At 33.5% G+C, this 19,249-nt stretch overlaps 1 long non-coding RNA gene across 8 annotated transcripts in view; it reads right to left on the bottom strand.

The window, feature by feature from the left end:
• LOC140603727 (uncharacterized) overlaps positions 1 to 19,249 on the bottom strand; it is a 130,056-nt gene that overhangs the window by 88,093 nt on the left and 22,714 nt on the right. For 2 of the 8 annotated variants that reach the window (XR_012006695.1, XR_012006696.1), the window contains exon 1: positions 1,134 to 1,552. The exons of the other annotated variants lie outside the window; for them this stretch is intronic. This is a non-coding gene — a long non-coding RNA (uncharacterized lncRNA). Of the gene's footprint in view, positions 1 to 1,133; positions 1,553 to 19,249 lie in introns of those variants that run through there. 8 annotated transcript variants of the gene reach the window in all.

Genomic DNA, 19,249 nt, shown 5'->3' with positions numbered 1-19,249 from the left:
TGACGTCCTGAGATTGAGAAGTCAGAAAGACAGAATCTGGACATTTGCAAAATGGTCTACTGAGGATACCACTGCTACAGTGCATGACCTCCAATGATGCCCTTCATCCACTTACTCACTCCCTCACTCCAGGGCTCACATCTGAGAACAGAGTATTTTCTGACTATGTAGGTCATGTAGTCTTACCCATGGGAGCAGAGGGAGGATCTGTCTCCTTCATCTTCCCATACTTCTTACAGAAAGTACCTTTGCACCAAAACTACACACTGTTAGGGCATGGGAGGTATCCCCAAACAGAAAATTAAGATGCTATTGCAAAGTATATAAAAATGCAGAAAAATCAGAAATTACAAAGATGCATTATACTGTAACCTCTTTGCTGCCCAGAATTCACATTTATATCTCATACTTTCAAAAGTGCTCCAACCAGACAAAGTAAAATTATCCCCTATAAAACTGAAAATGAGCTCATCCTTTTCCTCCAAACATTAACTTTGGTTTTCCAGTATCTTACTTAGTACTATGACTCCAAGATAACAAAGGCTCCTTAAGCATGATCAGTGAAAGTACCCGATTTTCAGTCTGTGTATACTACACAAAAATAGAAATTTGAATTTATCATTGTTTTTCTTTAGTCCATTCAGAATCATCAATGATACTACCCCAGCTGCAGTTCCTGAATTCTCCCCAGCCTTCATAATATTATCTTTAGAAGCTACATGTTATCAGAGAGACTTACCTTCCAAATATGCTCTGTTGTAGGGGAAAATGTATTTGTTTTTTCTACCAAGGAGAACAAAGTTGACAGATTCTCCTCCCAAATTGCAAATAGAAATTTTTCCACCTTGTAACCCCATCTTGGTTAGAAAAGAATAAAAAATTACCCAAATTTGCCTGAGGGTCTTTGGCCCAGCATCCAATTTTTCAATAGCTCTTCTGATTCCACAAAACAATAGCAAGAACAAAATTATGGCTGAGTTTTAAAAAGATGAAGAACAGAATTAGAAGGTTTTTAGAGGTCTGCAGAATTCATGGGAATTGAAATAATTGGTTTGAGAATAAACAGGAACTACCACATCTCCATATGGCTAATAAGCAGGGAACTCTATCCCTCCTTGGTTGCAATGACTTACCACAGCTGCATAAGGTGTCTCTAGAGGTCTTCAGAGAACTCAACTGAGAATCTAGAGGGCTTGCTCTTTTGTTAACATGGAGCCTTTGTCTCTTCAACACCTCATGACCACTGAAATCTCTGCTTAATTCCTTAGTTCTTCAGCAACTATTTTCTGCTTGCCACTGGCGTCTTGTCCATGCATGAGTACTAAGAAGTTGGCCTTAAAGAAAAATTGTGAGCGAAGTGCCAGGTTTACTATTCTTCAACTTCTCTCTCTTGCTCTCTCTGGGTTACTGACATTTTGAACCCTGGCTGCTTTGTACAGTTAAACTGTGGCAAGTTTCAGAATTTATGACTTTTAGCTTATTTTGTCTATAGCAAAAATAGGCAAATGTCTCAGGAGCAAAATGGAGGCAAATATAAGCCTCACTTCAAAGTTCTATCTCTGATTCAGGAATCTTAGCTCCTTTGTTTATCTGCCTTGGTTGTCCTCTGATGCTTTCATCAGTTGATTTTATATTTTGTCCAGATTTCAAAAATATTGTTTCCAAGAGGATTAGTCTTAAGAAGTTGCCCCATTATAGCCAAAAGGTGAAGACCTTCCAGTTGCTGAGTTTTATTTAGTTGTCTTTGAGAAAAAGGAAATAATTCAGACTTTTGAATTGGGTTACATTATGGATGATAGAATCATCCACCAAGATAGCAGATATAGAAAGAAGAAAAGGTATAGAAGAAGGCATGTAGGGAATGTTAACTAATAACAAGAACTGGTATTTTGGTTCCTTTCTTTGGTAGAAAGCTAAGTCATACATGTGGATCACGTACACACACCTTCAAGGAAACATAACAATATACTTTCTTTATGTGGACACCTGATGACATAATTGCAAATACTAGGATTTGCCACCACGAATCTCTGTATCTTGAAAATTGTCAAGATTTCTGGGCAGTTATCCTGAAATACTCTACTCAATCAAACTTGCAAACTCAAGCATTTTTGTAAAATTATACCTAGTCTAAAATTGTAATTTCACAGTCCTTCTAGGGCAACTCTTTATGTGCTTTGGTTCAAGGTACTGAAATAGGTTTATATTCTAAGAGAAAAAACGTAAATGACATCTCTGATGGCTTATCTATGTTATTTGTTCTTGGTAGTTTAAGTTTGGTCAAATTGATATGGCAGAACAGAAATCCCAAAGCTCATAGAGCCTGGGAACACAGATATTTGAGCCTATTTGATGTTGCCTGATCCATGATCTTATCTTTATTTTGCTTATTAGATAATAAATTTAAAAATGTACTGATATCTTCAAAACTCAGGCTGCTTTCTCAGGTTATCTGTAGTCTTCCCAATCTAAGTACTATCTTCTATCTTTTGACCAAAACTTTAATAAAAAAAATAGTGAGTCTGGAAAGATTTTATGTATTAAATTTGTCATATACTGAAAAGAGTTCACAGAGGTCTAAGGGGCAAAAATCTTTTCAAATGGATAACTGTTCCAAAGGTCATAAGGTATACACAGAGCCTTTAAACTAATTAGATTGAAAAGCTTGATTCAGCAAATGCAGTTTACTTACTACAAACCACATTTGACCTCCCCAAGTTTAGAAATGATTTCCATTACTTGTGACATTAGTATGATGCCTCTATAACTTTTCATCAATGTAAGAGGGCAAACCTTCAACCCTGGAAATGATCTATTGTACATCTCTTTACAATTATTAGCAAATGCATAAAATTTCTGAGTGCTTTATAGTAGCATGTACTTACCTTTAAACTTGCTTTTGTAAAAGGGAGTACTTCTCTTCCTTAATATGTTAGGGCATTTTCAGCCTTGAGGACAAACAACATCTTTGTGGAAATTACAAGCAAAGGAATCCATTTGTTTTCCTATTTTCCTATTTTAATTTTAAATAAAAGTTACACTGCGTATATCCTATATGGAACTTGGAAATTCAGTTAATCGAATAGTTAACTATATAACTCTGGGAAATGAACTAGGGGTGGTGGAAGGGGAGGTGGGCGGGGGTGGGGGTGACTGGTGACGGACACTGAGGTGGGCATTTGACATGATGAGCACTGGGTGTTATTCTATACGTTGGCAAATTGAACACCAATAAAAAATAAATTTATAAAAAATATATAAATAAATAAAAATAAATTATTTTGGTCAATATTGAAGCTGCTGCCTCGGCTCCTCCAGCTGACTTAGTAGTCTTTAAGTTGTAGCAAGCAAAAAAAAAAAAAAAAAAGTTGTAGCAAGCACCTCTAGCCCACATGATTGACTAATTAAAACATTCTTTCTATATCTGTAGATCATTCACTGTTTTATAGAAAAACTCAGAACCAAATCCTCTTGTATTACCGCCCCACACCCCAGGGCACCAATATACACCCTCTAATCACCACCATAATCTGTAGCTGGCACCTCTGAGTTTACATGCAATCAAGAAGTGTTGCAGGCCAATGTGATCCCCTTTTACTGATTAACTACCCTAAAGTTGCTTCAAAACTCTTTGGGACAAGCAGAAACCTTGGAGTTGGTTTTTGGACAGGAGTCTGTCTTCTCTCCAGGTGGCTGGCCTCCTGAATGAAGTTTATATTCCTTTCCAATCAAATCTTGTCTCTTAATAATTGGTTTTTTGAGTGATGACCAGCCAAACTTGGGTTTTTCAGTAACAATATTACATAGATCTCATTTATCTTAAATATGTGACTAGGTAAGATGCAAAGATAAGAGAGGTAAAATTAAGAAGGGGTGGGTAAATAGAAAAGCAGTTTGTCTTAATGTATCTATGGTTTAACTATATTTTATTTCTGTTCATATTCCAACATATTACCACATAAGCCAGAAAGGTACATTATATATTATGAGAATACAAACCAAGTTAGGTGGCTGCCTGGCTCCCTGTGGAGCCTGCTTAGGATCTTCTCTGCCCCTCCTCCCATTCTCTCTCTTTCATAAATAATAAATAATAAAAAAACAGAGAGGAAGGCAAACATAAGAGACTCTTAAGTATAGAGAACAAACTCAGGGCTGCTGGAGGGGAGGTGGATTGGGGGATGGGCTAAATGGTTGATGGACATTAAGGAGGGCACTTGTTGGGATGAGCACTGGATGTTATATGTAAGTGATGAATCACTAAATCCTACTCCTGAAATCAATACTACACCATATGCTAACTAACTTGAACTTAAAATAATTCTGATAAAAATAAATATATAAATTTCAATGGAAAAAGCAATTTGATCTGAAGTCGGTGGAGTTGAGTCACTTGCATTCAAGAAAGAAGAGGTCCCTGAATCCTACCAGCATAGTCCCAAAAGAACTTTATGTGTTTGTTTTGAACAGTCCTTCAATTCTATTAGCTACTCCAATATACTTACTATAAATTATTTACTTTTTCCCAAGCCTTCTGTGCAACTAACAGGAATTCAACTATGAAGCTGATAGTAGGCTGTCATTTACCCACTTCATTTACCCACTTTCCTACATGTATCACTCATTCATAGAGAGGCAGGATAGGGTATGATAAAGATAGTGACAAAGAGATTTCTGTGATCTACTTTCAACTCCAAAATTTGTTAACAATACAACCCTGAACAATATATAAACAATATATAATTTTTCTGCATCTCGGTTTTCTCATTTGTAAAATAAGACAACAATTCCATATACCTGATATAATTGTTGGAATTAAATGAGCTACCATAACTAAAGTGTTAATTTTAAAACCGCCACATAGAAAACAATCTAAGAGCGTTATCACTGTTTCATAGTCATTGAATCATAGACATTGCAGTACTGAGAGAAAAAGAGGATTCAGAGCTAACAGTAAATCCAAAAGAAAAATCCCAGCACAGGAACACTAAATGTTAGGGTTCTGGGGCAGATAATGCAAAGAAATTTCCATAGATAAGTGGCTTTAATGGCTGAACCTCTTTTGAAAACTCATGTACTTGTTTCCTAAAGTAGCCCTGCTTTTAAAGAATATACAGTGTAAAAATCATATGCTTTTCTCATGATGTGACACTGGCAGAGATAAACATACTGTTTTATACTGAATGAGAATTAAGCCTGTAAATTACCAAAAATCAAATGACACCATGCTTGTCTTGGCTATTTAAGTTCCTTCATTTTCTTAAAGAAGATGAAATAGAGGTAGATATATTTGAAAGAATTTCTACATTAAGATTGCAGCATGATGAAATTATGCCAAATAACAGAAAAAAATTCCTTAACTAAAACATTAATAGAAGGAAAAATAGCCAATGACCCAGGAAACATAAAGCTGTAGATAGGTAGCTAGCAACATGAATGCTTTATGAAATGAACAATTATTTTAAAACTTTAAAAAATCATTTAATTAAATATTCATAAAACATTTCACTTTATGCTCTGTGATTAAAACTTAAGATAAAATATCTGTTAGTCATTATTAGCAAAACATAGATCATCATTTGATGCATGGCTATGTTGGATAAGCTTTCTAACATTAGTACAAATTAATCTTTATAATATAAATTAAAATAATGAAAAGATATGTAAAAGTACGACTCCTATCCTCAACCAATTTAAACATTTTGGAGAGACATATGTGTATAAATGGACAATTAAATCAAAGTACTGAGTTAAAATGTAGATAGAAAGAAGGTAAAATGGACACAAAGAAAAGAGTCCCTGAGTCTTCCTATGGGAGTTTTGAGAGGAAGAATTTTCTCTACACTCCAAGGTCCTTCTAGCCTAAGAATCAAATTGGCACGAGACAGATTAGCAAGAAGAAATCGAATTTAATTTCATACATATGTGAGATCCACACAGACATGAAATTCTAAAGACAGGCAAAATGAGTTATAAGTGTCATCCTGAACTAGGAAGAAGGGGAGAGGGGTCTGGGACTTCAAAAGGAAGGAATGTAACTCATAGGAAGATGAAAAAGAGTTAATATTTAGTAAACAAATATTTTCAGGGCCATCCTGAAGCAATGGGACACAGAGGCCTTTGATCAAATAGGCCTTGCTAGATTCCTCCCTGTCCACCATACCTACTTCATGTAATAATGTAGTTCTCTCAGTAATAGCTCTCTTTCTGGCGCCTTTCTTCCTCTATCTAAATTCTTTTTAGGCAGTTGAGGGAGATGTAAAGAGCTTTTCCAGGATCTGCTGGGTTTTTATTGCTTTTAACTCAAAAATTATCTTTTTACCAAGGTGGTCCATGTTGGGGCAGCCTGTCTTTGGCTCCTACAGGAGTCAGGGAAGTCCACAGAGAGTGAGACTGTAATCTATGTCAAATGAAGAGCAATACATGAAAACATGACCGAACATTTCAAATTTAAAAAGCTAAAAATTATATGATATCTCTGAAACTATCAAACAGAATTCCTGAGGAGAAAAACTGGACAAGTAAGCAGAGACCAAATAATGAAGGGACTGCTGTTGCTAAGCCCAGGTGTCAGCATTATATCTTACAATGAAGATACATAAAACCATTTTATGAAAAAAAATTTAATATATTTAAAGGCAAATTACTCTACCTATACTTAGTATAATCAGAAAGGATCCTGGATTAAGAAGAAAGTGACCTTAGTTCTAGAGCACTGGTTATTTTTATTCTCTAACTACCTATTAATAGAATATGACTTAAAATCTAGTAATAGAAGTGCTGATTATTGCATTCCCTATTCTTCTGTTGAAACATTATGTGAGCATCTGAGAGAACATTTCTGAGTAGCAATAAAATTTAGGATGTCATATTCTTATTTATGTTATTAACATTAACATTTTATTAAGACCATAAAATATCTGGATTTAAAGTTTGTAATTTGTATTTTACTATCCAGACCATCTGTTTCTATGTATTTGGAACTTAATTTGAATGACAGTAATAGATAAGTAAATTTCACTTTCCATATCAACTGACTAATGACAACTGAAAACCATTTTCATGGTAAATTATATAAATATATATATAATTTATATATAAATATTTGTAAAATTTATATAGAAATTTAAATATTTTATATATAAATATGTATATAATTTATTCCTGATTTCACTTTAGAGGGGGAATAATTGGTAAATGAGAAATGAGATACAGAAGTTAGCTCATTAATAAGAGCACAGTCTCTTAGCTAAACAGCTATAAATTAGGCTAAGGCTTTGATTACTCCAGTAGAAACCTAAAATAACAGTTGATTCAACAAGATAGAATTTTAGCTCTTTGGGTACAAATATTCCATTATTAAAGTGATGATTTCATGATGCCAGGAATACAGTATCTTTTATTTCTTTGTACCATTATGGAACGTTGTTCTCATTTTTGTGATTTGAAATCACTCAACTACATGTAAATATTCTGGCCAATAAGAAAGGAGAAAGCAGAAGAAGTAGTATGCTTCTGTTTGTATCTTCCTGGACAGCATTTAATCGCATGAGCATTCTTAGTTTCAATAGACACTTGTAAGTTTAATTTTTATTATGAGTATCCATGAATCTAGTAAAAAACTGAAGTTTCTTTTCCTAAGGAGAATGGATAGCAGGAGTAACCCCATATATGTCACATTATATGCTCATTGCATCATTATCTACAGTAGCCAAGATACAGAAGCAACCTAAGTGTCCATCAGTAGATAAATGGATAAAGAAGATATTGTACACTCATGCTCATACACACACACACACACACACACACACACAGATACACACACACACACAGTGGACTATTACTAAACCATTAAAAAGAATGAGATCTTGCTATTTGCAGCAATAGGATGGACCTAGAGAGTATTATGCTAAGTGAAATAAGCCAAAGACAAATATTATGTAATTTCACTTCTTAGTGGAACCTAAGAAAAAACAAAACAAATGAACAGAGAAACAAACAAAAAGACCCATAAATACAGAAAACAAACTGATGGATGCCAGTATGGAGGGGAATGGAGATGGGAAAGGTGGGTGAAGGGGATTGTGAGATACAGGCTCCCAGTTATAAAAACAATAAGTCATAGTAATGAAAGGTATAGCACAGGATATATAGTCAATGGTATTATAATAGTATCATGGTGACAGATGGTAGCTACACTTGCACTGAGTATAGCATAATGTGTAGAGTTCGTACCTGAAGCTAACTTAATATTGTACATCAGTTATATTTCAATTAAAAAAAGAATTCCATAAAGAAAACAGGTGATAAGCTTGCTACTAAACACTAATGTGACATGTAAAATGTTTCAAGTATTTTTAAATCTTCTAACAAATTTCTTTCATTCTCAAATATTTAACAAGGAAGAGTAAAATGATTTTTATAAATTATAGCTGAATCTATATAGATATTGTAGATGAGATTTTAAATAATCATTTTTATTTATTTTATCTATGAAAATTCAATTTGTTTCCTTCCATATCCTACAGATTACTGAGAAAATATCTAACTGGGACAAAAAACAAGGTTCAGCAAAAGGAATAGTTAACAGACTTTTAGTGTTTTCTATGTGAGAAGTGCACCACATCCTGTGTTAGGTAAAAATACGTTTTGAATCTATACTTTAAAAGTAAACCTAGGGACCCCTGGTCCTAAGGGGTTGAGCAGCAGTTGAGCACCTGCCTTCAGCCCAGGGAGTGATCCTTGGGATCCTGGGATTGAGTCGTACATCGGACTCCCTGCATGGAGCCTGCATCTCCCTCTGCCTGTGTTTCTGCCTCTCTTGCTCTGTGTCTCTCATGAATAAATAAATAAAATATTTATAAATAAATAAATAAATAAATAAATAAATAAATAAATAAATAAATGTAAACTTAAATTAGGACCTATGATTATCATATGATGAATAGCCTGTACATTTTTCTACCAAGAATTCTCTACTGGGAATTTTAATTGAACATTATTTTGGTATCTTCCAAAAGTAAGCCAGATACCATCATAGAGACACATAGCATTCCCTGCCTAAATAAAATAAGGGAAGTGATAAATCATGCAATGCACAAAATGGGTCATTAGACTTTATTTGTAGATTACATGATGAATAACATGGTCTCGATTTTTCAAAATAAATTTTAAGACATCAAGCAAGACACTTAAAAAGACTATGCTATTCATTGTAACACTTCATGTTTAAGAGCTTTGAATAAATTTAAGCAGTAAAGAGTATGCATTTTCTAAACTGTGAAGTGGAACATTACTTTGAAATTCAAACCAAATCTAAATTGTTTAACAATAATCTGGATTTTAAATTAGAAATTATGCTAAATTATATGATAATGTCTTAAGGCCTTAAATTTATGATGAATACCAAAAATAAACCTAAACAGTGAGTCCTGACCATTTACCATTCTGCCTTGAAAGTCAATGTTGAAAATATCGTAACAGTTTCATATATGAAGAAACTGAATTCATCTCACATTTCTATATAAGTCTGCAAAATTTGTCAATCTCAACCTACATGGGAAGATATAATTTTTACAAAAGATCCAACATGCAGTGGTTGAGAGTACAGACACTAGAGCCCAACATGCAGTGGTTGAGAGTAAAGATGCTAAAGCCATATTTACTACTTCAAATCCTGGCTCTTTTATTGGCTGATTTAACCTTTCTGGGCTTCTTTTTCTCTATTTTTAAGACTAGGATATTATATTCTTAGAGTTATTGTGGAAGTAAAATTCTTTAATATAATAAAGCACTTAGTGCCTTTAAGTGTTATCTATTATTATCATCTTAGCTATTACAACCAGAATTCTCAACCTTCTGGAGCATAAATGTATCCAAAATTAGGCAAATATGTGCCAACTTTCAATAAAAATCCTTCTCATATTTGATCTTTTGCAAGAAAGTTCCAAAGAAATACATGTATTTAAGGTAAAATAAATGATATAATAAAAGCTTGATCCAAATTGGCCATTTAGGGATCCCTGGGTGGCGCAGCGGTTTGGCGCCTGCCTTTGGCCCAGGGCGCGATCCTGGAGACCCGGGATCGAATCCCACGTCGGGCTCCCGGTGCATGGAGCCTGCTTCTCCCTCTGCCTGTGTCTCTGCCTCTGTCTCTCTCTCTCTGTGACTACCATAAATAAATAAAAATTAAAAAAAAAAAATTCAAATTGGCCATTTAAAGAAATCCTATTGTTAATTCATTTACAAAACATCCAATCCATAAATCCTCTGAATGTATTAAAATATTCATATAAAAAAATAAAAAAAATTTTCATATAGTCTGCTCTAAAGGAATATATTAAAATCTGAAATTACAAAAATATACATTTGTGAGAGAATTAGTTTCCTTAAGAAAAAGAAAAATTTAAGTAGGCTCCACATCCAGCATGGAGCCTAATGATAGACTTGAACTTATGAACCCTGAGATCAAGACCTGAGCTAAGATCAAGTCAGACGCTTAACTGACTAAGCCACCCAGATGATCTGAAAAAGTTTTTATTTAATAAAATTTATACAATAACTACATAAGAGAGAGCATTTTGGTCAGTTAAATTGATCAATTATTTTAAATGTTTTATTCTTAGAATAGTGTCCATTATAAAACCAACATAATCATTTTAACAATTATAAAACAGATAACAGAAAATAAAATTCCAATGCTCTAACAGAATTGTTTTCAGCATGTTCTTTTATTTCCCTATATTATTTTCTTTGCATATTATACTTAGATATAATCACAGTTGCATATAAAAATTTACATCCTGGGTGTTATTCTGTATGTTGGCAAATTGAACACCAATAAAAAATAAATTTATTATTAAAAAAAATTTACATGCTACTTTTCTTAAGTTGGTAGCATAAATTTCTTACTAGTACATAGTCTTGGGGATCCCTGGGTGGTTCAACAGTTTAGTGCATGCCTTCAGCCCAGGGCATGATCCTGGAGTCTCGGGATTGAGTCCCACCTCAGGCTCCCTACATGGAGTCTGCTTCTTCCTCTGCCTGTGTCTCTGCCTCTCTCTCTCTGTCTCTCTGTGTCTCTCATGAATAAATAAATAAAATCTTTTTTTAAAAAAAGTACATAGTCTTAGTAAATACTCTATGATTTTTAATAACTGTATAATATTTCTTACAGAAGATTTATCTCAATTAACTATTTCACAACTTTCTTCTCCTTTATTCCCTAACTTAGTGACATCCTAAATGCCTAAACCAGAAACCTGGGAATCAGGCCGGGCTGCTTACCTACCTCTATCCTTCAAATCAAATCAATTAGCAAACTCTAAATATTCTATTTTCTCAGTGTGAAGTGAATATAGCCATTTCTCTGCATCCATGCTGCTGCCATCTCAATTCAGGCTACAATTTCCTTGAGTATCAATTATGATAACAGTCTCTTAACTAATCTTCCTGCCTCTGTCTTGCCTGTCTCAAATCTATTATCTATTGTGTAGCCAGGGTGATTCTTCTAAATGACAAATCTGAGCAGGATGTTTCAGGCTTAAAATGCTTAACCAGTTCCCCAATACTCTCCAGGTAAAGTTCAAACTCTTTACTGTGTCACACAAGGCCTTCCCTGATTCCCTGATCTATACCTTAATAACCACCCTAGCCTTATTTCATCATGCTATTCCTTTTATTGCAGGCTGTGGTCATAATAAAACATTCTGCAATTGTGACAAGGAGCCCTTGTTACCCTGGACCTTTGCACATGTTATTTTCTCTACTTGATTTACTTTCGTGCTCTCCTGTCTACCTTTTACTTCTAACAACTGATAATTCTTTAAGATTAATTTGAGATTAATTACCATTTCAAGCAAACCTTTGCTCACACAAGAATGAATAAGAAGTTCCTTCTACGGGCTTCCATTGAAGCCTGTGATTACCTCTTTGCCAGCATTTACCATACTCTACTGTCCTTATCTCATTACAAGTCTATCCTCCATATCCAACAGTGAAGTGTTGAATTCCATATTCAACAGTGAATCAAGGTCTAAGATTACATCTTGTCCCTCTTTATTTATACTTCTGCATTACTGAGATATAATTGACATATAGCACTGTGTAACTGTAAGGTGTACAACATGTTGCTTTGATACACTTAGATATGCAAAATGATTACAACAGCATTACTTAACACCTCCATCAACTGCATAGTTACCGTGTGGTGTGTGTGTGTGTGTGTGTGTGGTGATAAACATTTAACATCTATTCTCAGAAACTTTCAACTGTATAATTCAATCTTGTCAATTATAATCACCAAGGTGTACATAAGAGTCTTCAAAGCTTTTTCTTAATCATATAACTTGAAGTTTGTACTCTTTGACCAATATTTCCCCATTTTTGCCAGACTCTGAATCCACCATTCCAATCTCTATTAGTCTCTAAGGAAGAATCTGTTTCACACCTTTCTTTTGTTTTCTGGTGTTGCTAGTAATCTTGGTATTCTTTGGCTTGTAGATTCATCACTTCAATCTCTGCCTCATCATATGATATTCTCCTTGTCTGTCTCTGTATCTCATTTTCCCTTCATATGAAAACATCAGTCATAGATTAAGGGCCCACACTTCTCCAATATCACTTCATCTTAACTGAAACTCCTGTTAATTACATATACAAAGACCTTATCTCCAAAAATGGTCACATCCTGAGGTTTCAGGAAACACATAAGTTTTGGGAAAACATTAGTCAATCCAATACAGTTTTGTTTGCTATCATTGTTATTACTAATTGGAGATTATTATGAATAAAGAAATGAAAAAATAGCAATGAATAGAACATTTTAAATGCAGTTTGAAGGAAGAATACATAACACATTCATGCAGTTATCATACTGAACCAATCATTTGTTCTTCAAAAAAATTAAGGAACACTTCAACCTTATTTCATTCTTTAGCAAAATTATCTAACATTCCAAATTGGCCCCAAGTTAATGAGACTTAACTGAATTTCTTTTCAAAGTTCATTTCATCTTAACACCCTTTAATAATTAACCTTATTCATTTTTAACAACTCTACCGAGTTATACTGATATACAAATAATCACACATTTAATGTGTACAATTTGATAAGGTTAGATATATGCAAACACCCATTATACTATCACCACAAACAAGGAAATAATATATATATATATAATATATATATTTCCAACACTTTCCAATGTTTTCTGTCCCTTTATTGTTTTGGGCTCTTTTGTGGTAAGAACATTTTACAAGAGATCTACTCTCTTAATAAATTTTGAAGTGCACAATACCATATTGTTACCTAACTCCCACAACTTAATAGCAACTAAACAAGTGACTAAAAATGGGCAAATAACTGTTACCTAACTCCTGCAACTTAATAGCAACTTAACAAGTGACTAAAAATGGGCAAATAACTGAACAGACATTTCTCCAAAGATTACATGCTCAAGGCTAATCGATTTTAAAAAGATGCTCAAAATCACTAATTATCAGGGAAATGCAAATAACCACAATGAGATACTACCTCACACTAGTTAGGGTAGGTATTACCAGAAAAAAAATGTGTTGGTAAGAATATGGAGAAATTGGAAACTCTATACCATGGGTAGGAATATAATATAAAATGGTACAACTATTATTGAAAAAAAGCATACAGTTTCCTCAAAAAATAAAAAATAAAACTACTGTATAATTCAGCAATCCTACTTCTGAATATATATCCAAAAAAATTGAAATCAGAATTTTGAAGAAATATCTGTACTCACATGTTCATTGTAGCATTATTCACAATAGCCAAAATATGGAAACAAACTCAAGTATTTACTGACAGATGAATGGATAAAGGAAATGTGGTATATACATACAATGGAATATTATTCAGGAACAAGAAAAAGAAATCCTTCCATTTGTGACAATATCGATGAACATGGAGGACATTATGCTAAGTAAAATAAGCCAATCACAAGACAAATAATGCATGATTCCAAACTCATAGAAAGAATACAATAGTGCTGCCAGGGCCTAGGAAATGGGAAGCTATTCAATGGATATAAAGTTTCAATTATGCGAGAATAAATAATAGTAAAGCTTATCCTTTATTTCCTTGTAAGTGAAAGAATATAGGTTAAGAATTGTATGAGATTTGATTTAACTATTGCAAAGTGGTGACAAGTTTAGAGTTTCCAACAAATATTTCATCTCTGATTCATGGGAAGAATAAAGTGTCCTGACCCTTTCCTTCTTCCATTAACCTTGCAGAATAAAATGTGCCTTTGAGACCATTTCCCAACTCTCACTCATGCAAGAATATGAATAAATAAAATAATGTTTGCTATTAAAGAAAAATCCAGAAAAATGGAAGGAAGAAAAGGAGGGAAGGAAAGCAGCAAGAAGTAAGGAAGAAACCAAAGGAAGAATGAAATAAATACTAACTTTTGAATTTGCCTAATCATTGCATTTGATTGTTAACTCCCAAATACAGGTAAGTGTGCTTTGATATTCAACACAATGGTGACCCAAAAGAAAGAGGCACCAAATAAAACATTTACTTCTTTCCCATTATTATTAATAATTATTTGCCTAGCACTATTTTTTAATTTAAGATTTATGTAAAAAAATGGTAATGTTCCCAACCCCAGATTTTCCCATTAAAATGAGTGTTCATATGTCTGTGATATTTTTAATATGAAACTATTTATGCAGGATGAAAGAAAACCAGAAATGGTAGTATCCATTGCAAGAATACAGAAATTTACTTATTTATTTAAATGAATATTTTAAAGAAACTGAATTTTGAGGGAATCATGAAAGAAGAGTTTTAAGGAATTGCAGAATACTCTCAAAACTTAGTGGTATAAAATTATCATCAGACCAGCATTATTTCAATCAATGCAGGTTTGAAAATCATGAATCTTGAGGAATTTATCAAATAAAATCATGAAAAAAGTTATTTATAGTACATGGATATACTCATTCAATAGGTTTGGAAAAATGACTAGCTATTAGTCACAGGCGAAAATATCTAAAAGTTCCTGAATGATTGAGAGTTGATTATATTTATATCATCCCCACCAAATAATCCTTAATGTTCTGCATAGAGCTTTGCAGTTGGCAAGGATCTAAGTCATTTGAATAATAAAGTTTTACAATAGAACACAACAAATCCACATGACATAAGTAAAATTAGCCAAATGTATATAAACATAAAGAAAAAAATCTCCACTAACAATAAAATGATAGTATTAATCAAATAGATACTGAACATTTATGTATACTCATCTCTTTTCTAGAAAGTCATTGTTGTTGATTTTGTCCTTTCTGATTCTCCAAGCCACCATAATCAGAGGAACCAAGTAATCAAAAATCATCCCAGCAACATGATAACTAACTCAGTGTTAGTCTCTGAGTTCTCCTATTTAGTCCTCTCTCCAATTAGGTTGACATGAAAATCAGTGTGCTCGCTATGTTGACCACTGGTCATACAGTGTTGCCAGAATAGTTTTCCTGCCTGTTCTGAATCCCATGACTATGTTACCCTCTGTAGATGGGTTTATGCTTGATATGTAGTGCCCTTATTCTATTTTCGTACATTGACTGGTTCCCATTCACATCTGAGGGCTAGGAAGGCATTTTAGTTTGGCAAATACAACTTCCAGGAAATGAGCAATGTCCCTAATCCAAGCTGTGATACCAGAACCCAAATGCTCATAAAATAGCATATTGTGGCCCCTGATAGCCTATCTCCCTTAATTTTTTCCTGCCTCTCTGCTTGACATAAATGGTGAGGAGAAAGAAAGGACTGGAACAGAAAATTGGAGTGATGAACCAAATAAACATAATGGATGCCTGGAAATTTTCTGTAAAGAATGATGAGTCTAAATCAGCCAATCCAAGTGTATTCATATCTCAGCTAGCTTCACTATCCAAAAGATCAGATGGAAGTGAAAAATCCAGTAATATAGACAGAGTATCATTTAGTGCAATTCCTGTAGCAAGGAGATCCAAATCAGGTTTATAGAGTATGTGACCAGGGCTAGGGGCCAGGTACCTTAGGAAATTAGAACAGTCAGGGTAAGGATCTAGACCCAAGATGAGACTTTTTCAGAAAAAATCAAGAGCAAGAAACTTGAACATAAGGTTGGTCAAACTGACTTGCATTAACAAAGGGAACTTTGGTTTAAATTCTCCATGCATATTAGGAATAGAAGCAATAACAAATCTCAACAGTGATAACCATACTTTTGCCTGAACTCTTGCCTGAAAAGTTGGGACTCAACCTGATACTTAAAGGATAAACAGGAAAGTGAAGCTGAGTAACCAGGGTACTCCTCACTGGAGGCAGAGATGATAACCAAGGCCCCAAAACAGGAGAAATTGTCCTGTCATTTCTGGGAGACAAGAAGAAGACCACCTGCTGTTATATCTATATTAAACTTATTTACATTTAGATGATAGAATCGTGATGAATAAGCATTAATTAGTACACAATTTGGGAAATTCTAATGAAAAGGTGGACTTCCAAAAGATGAACTAATTTTATTACATTTAACTACATTATCTACTACACATCATTAAAATGCAGTGAAAACTGAGAGTTTTTAAAATAGATATGAGGCCAAAATGAATTTGTTTTGCTTGAATTATAAAACTCAAAATTCAGTTCTTCAGTTGACTTTTATGATGATAGTGCTAAAAAGTGGAAGGAGGCTATAACATTTCACCAGAATGGAAAAATTGAAAAAAAAAATCCTTTTGGTATGCTCATATAAAGTAGCAATAATATCATATTTGGTCCCATTCTCTAATACTCTAAACTAAAACTAAGTCATAATTTTTTATTTTCTCAAAAATAGAAATCTTTCATAAGAGACTGTAATTTCAAAGTTAAGCTATTCTGACTTCATAATACAGTCAAACACCTTGAGGACATAAATGGCACATAACTCTCATAACCTATAAAACATATAAAGTATATTGCTCTCATAAAGATAAAGGTTACATTAGTAGATTGCCTTTAGTAACATGCCCAAAGGTTACTATAGCAACTCTTCTATGCAAATCAGCACGCGTGGTCCCTCACAATTCTCAGATGGTTGAAATAAAAGAATTAAACAAATGGAAGATCACTGGACTTCTCAGTAGTCAGTATTATTCCTTTGCCAGAAGGTTACTAAATATCTGTAACACACCAATTTACTCACCCACAAGCATGTGTTATGGCTACTGGCATTGTTTTTCCTCCAATGATGTGGACTATATAGCAGCTCTACCAAATTAATTACATAATATAATTATAAATAACATATATGTTATATAAATATATATAATTATATAGCAGCTCTACCAAATTAATCTCAGAAAACTTATTAATTGTTTTTGCCACTCAATCAGCTCCCATAGAGAAAAGAGATAAGCCAAACACTATGACCTTAAAATTTTAATGACAAATGACAAATCCCAGAGTACAATGAATATGGATTCTACAACCAGATATATCTGGGTCTAAATCATGCCACAAACTGCTTCATAAGTGATCCAGCACACATTATTCAAATTATCTAGACCTCAGGTTTCTAGACTTAAAATATCAATAGTGTCTACTTAGTAATTGTGAGAATTCCATATAATCCACATAAACACTTAGCCTGACATATTGGTTGGAATATAGGAGGATCACTATAAAGTCTAGTGGAGACTATTATTATCATAATAGATTTTCAAGGGAAATATGTTTCTAGAAGCATCACTGCTCTAAATAAAGTATAGCAAAACTGTTTTATCCTGGGCACATAATTTGAAGAGTAAACATTAACTCAGCCCAGTTGAAATCATCATATATTGATACTTCCACGGTGAAGCCCTTGCTAACACTGAATCCATCTAAAAATTGGGTGTTTCTATCTGCAAATATATAAATATATTATGTAATATGTATATGTTTATATCTGTGCAAATGTATATATATAAAATATGTATATATTTACATTTGTGTATTTATATGCTCATGCCATTTGTGTGTATTATGTATGTAAATGTGTATATGTGTATATACATAAATATGTACATGTGTGTACACAGGACAAGGTTAAAAGCCTTTCTAAGAGCTCTCCAAGGTGCTGACTCCAGGCCAACCCCATCCTTTGTCACTCTTCTCTATTACAAGATACCTACTCAAGTGGTAAGAGCATCCAACGCCATAAGAGTTCCATAGAGAAACTTCACTGTCAGCACATATCTTCCCACAGGCAGCACCAAGATGTCAGAGAAACATACTGGATACTTTTGGAAGCATTGCACAAAGTCTTTTGCAATAAATGAACACAAAAATTTTCCTATCTCAATAGCCACAGATGAGCTAGTAAGCATACAAAGAAGATTGCAGTTTTGATCCTAGAGTGATAGAAGTTGAATCTGTTGTCAGAGTAATGGACTGTTACTCAAGAAACCATTCAACCCTATTCAATAACTTTTTTCAGATTTCCTTTTCATTAGTGATTAAATCTAAATGCTTTCATTCAGTGAAAACTTAATTGAATCCATAAGAATGAACTCATCCCTACATGTATTATCAAGTGTAAATGAGTCTAAATAAAGTCCATCACAATAAGTATATCCAGAAATAAATGTAAAAATGTAGTCCATATCATCTTAATCTGGAACAGCAAATTAATTCATAAATCAGACATTACAGCTGAAAACACTGTTGTGAATGAAAATACAAATTCCTAGGGTACAAAAGATAGACCTTCTCCTTTGCATATCTTTCAGTTTAGAACATGCTTTTAGAGTGTCCTGCATAGTTCAAGACCTTACAAAATATTGGTGACTCAGTAGCAGCAGTAATAGGATACTAGTTACCTATTACTTTCCAACTACTTCTTGTATCTTCTCTACTGATTCAACTACAGTGAAGGACAAGTAAATCTTAACTGCAGTTTATCTTACTTTTTCCCATGACTTTTAGCTTTATCTTCATAAGAAACATTATTTCTAGATAGTTCTATTGTGTTTTTAAAAGTTTATAACACGGATTTAAAGGTATTCAAAGCTATTTGGACATCAATTTAAATGAGATGCACTGAAGAAAGCAAAAGGAGGTTTCCACATTGCAATTAGATCACAGGCTTGGAGGGTTTCCTTGAAGTTGGCATCATATGCTGATCTCCATTTTCTAAAAATGTAATTCTGAAAAAATAAAAAATAAAAATAAAAAATAAAAATGTAATTTTGCAATGAAAAACCAT

This window comes from Canis lupus, chromosome 14 (genome assembly GCF_048164855.1).
Source record: "Canis lupus baileyi chromosome 14, mCanLup2.hap1, whole genome shotgun sequence".
Lineage (NCBI taxonomy): Eukaryota > Metazoa > Chordata > Mammalia > Carnivora > Canidae > Canis > Canis lupus.
The sequence above is the reverse complement of the archived record's forward strand: the minus strand, read 5'-3'. Positions and strand labels throughout refer to the sequence as shown.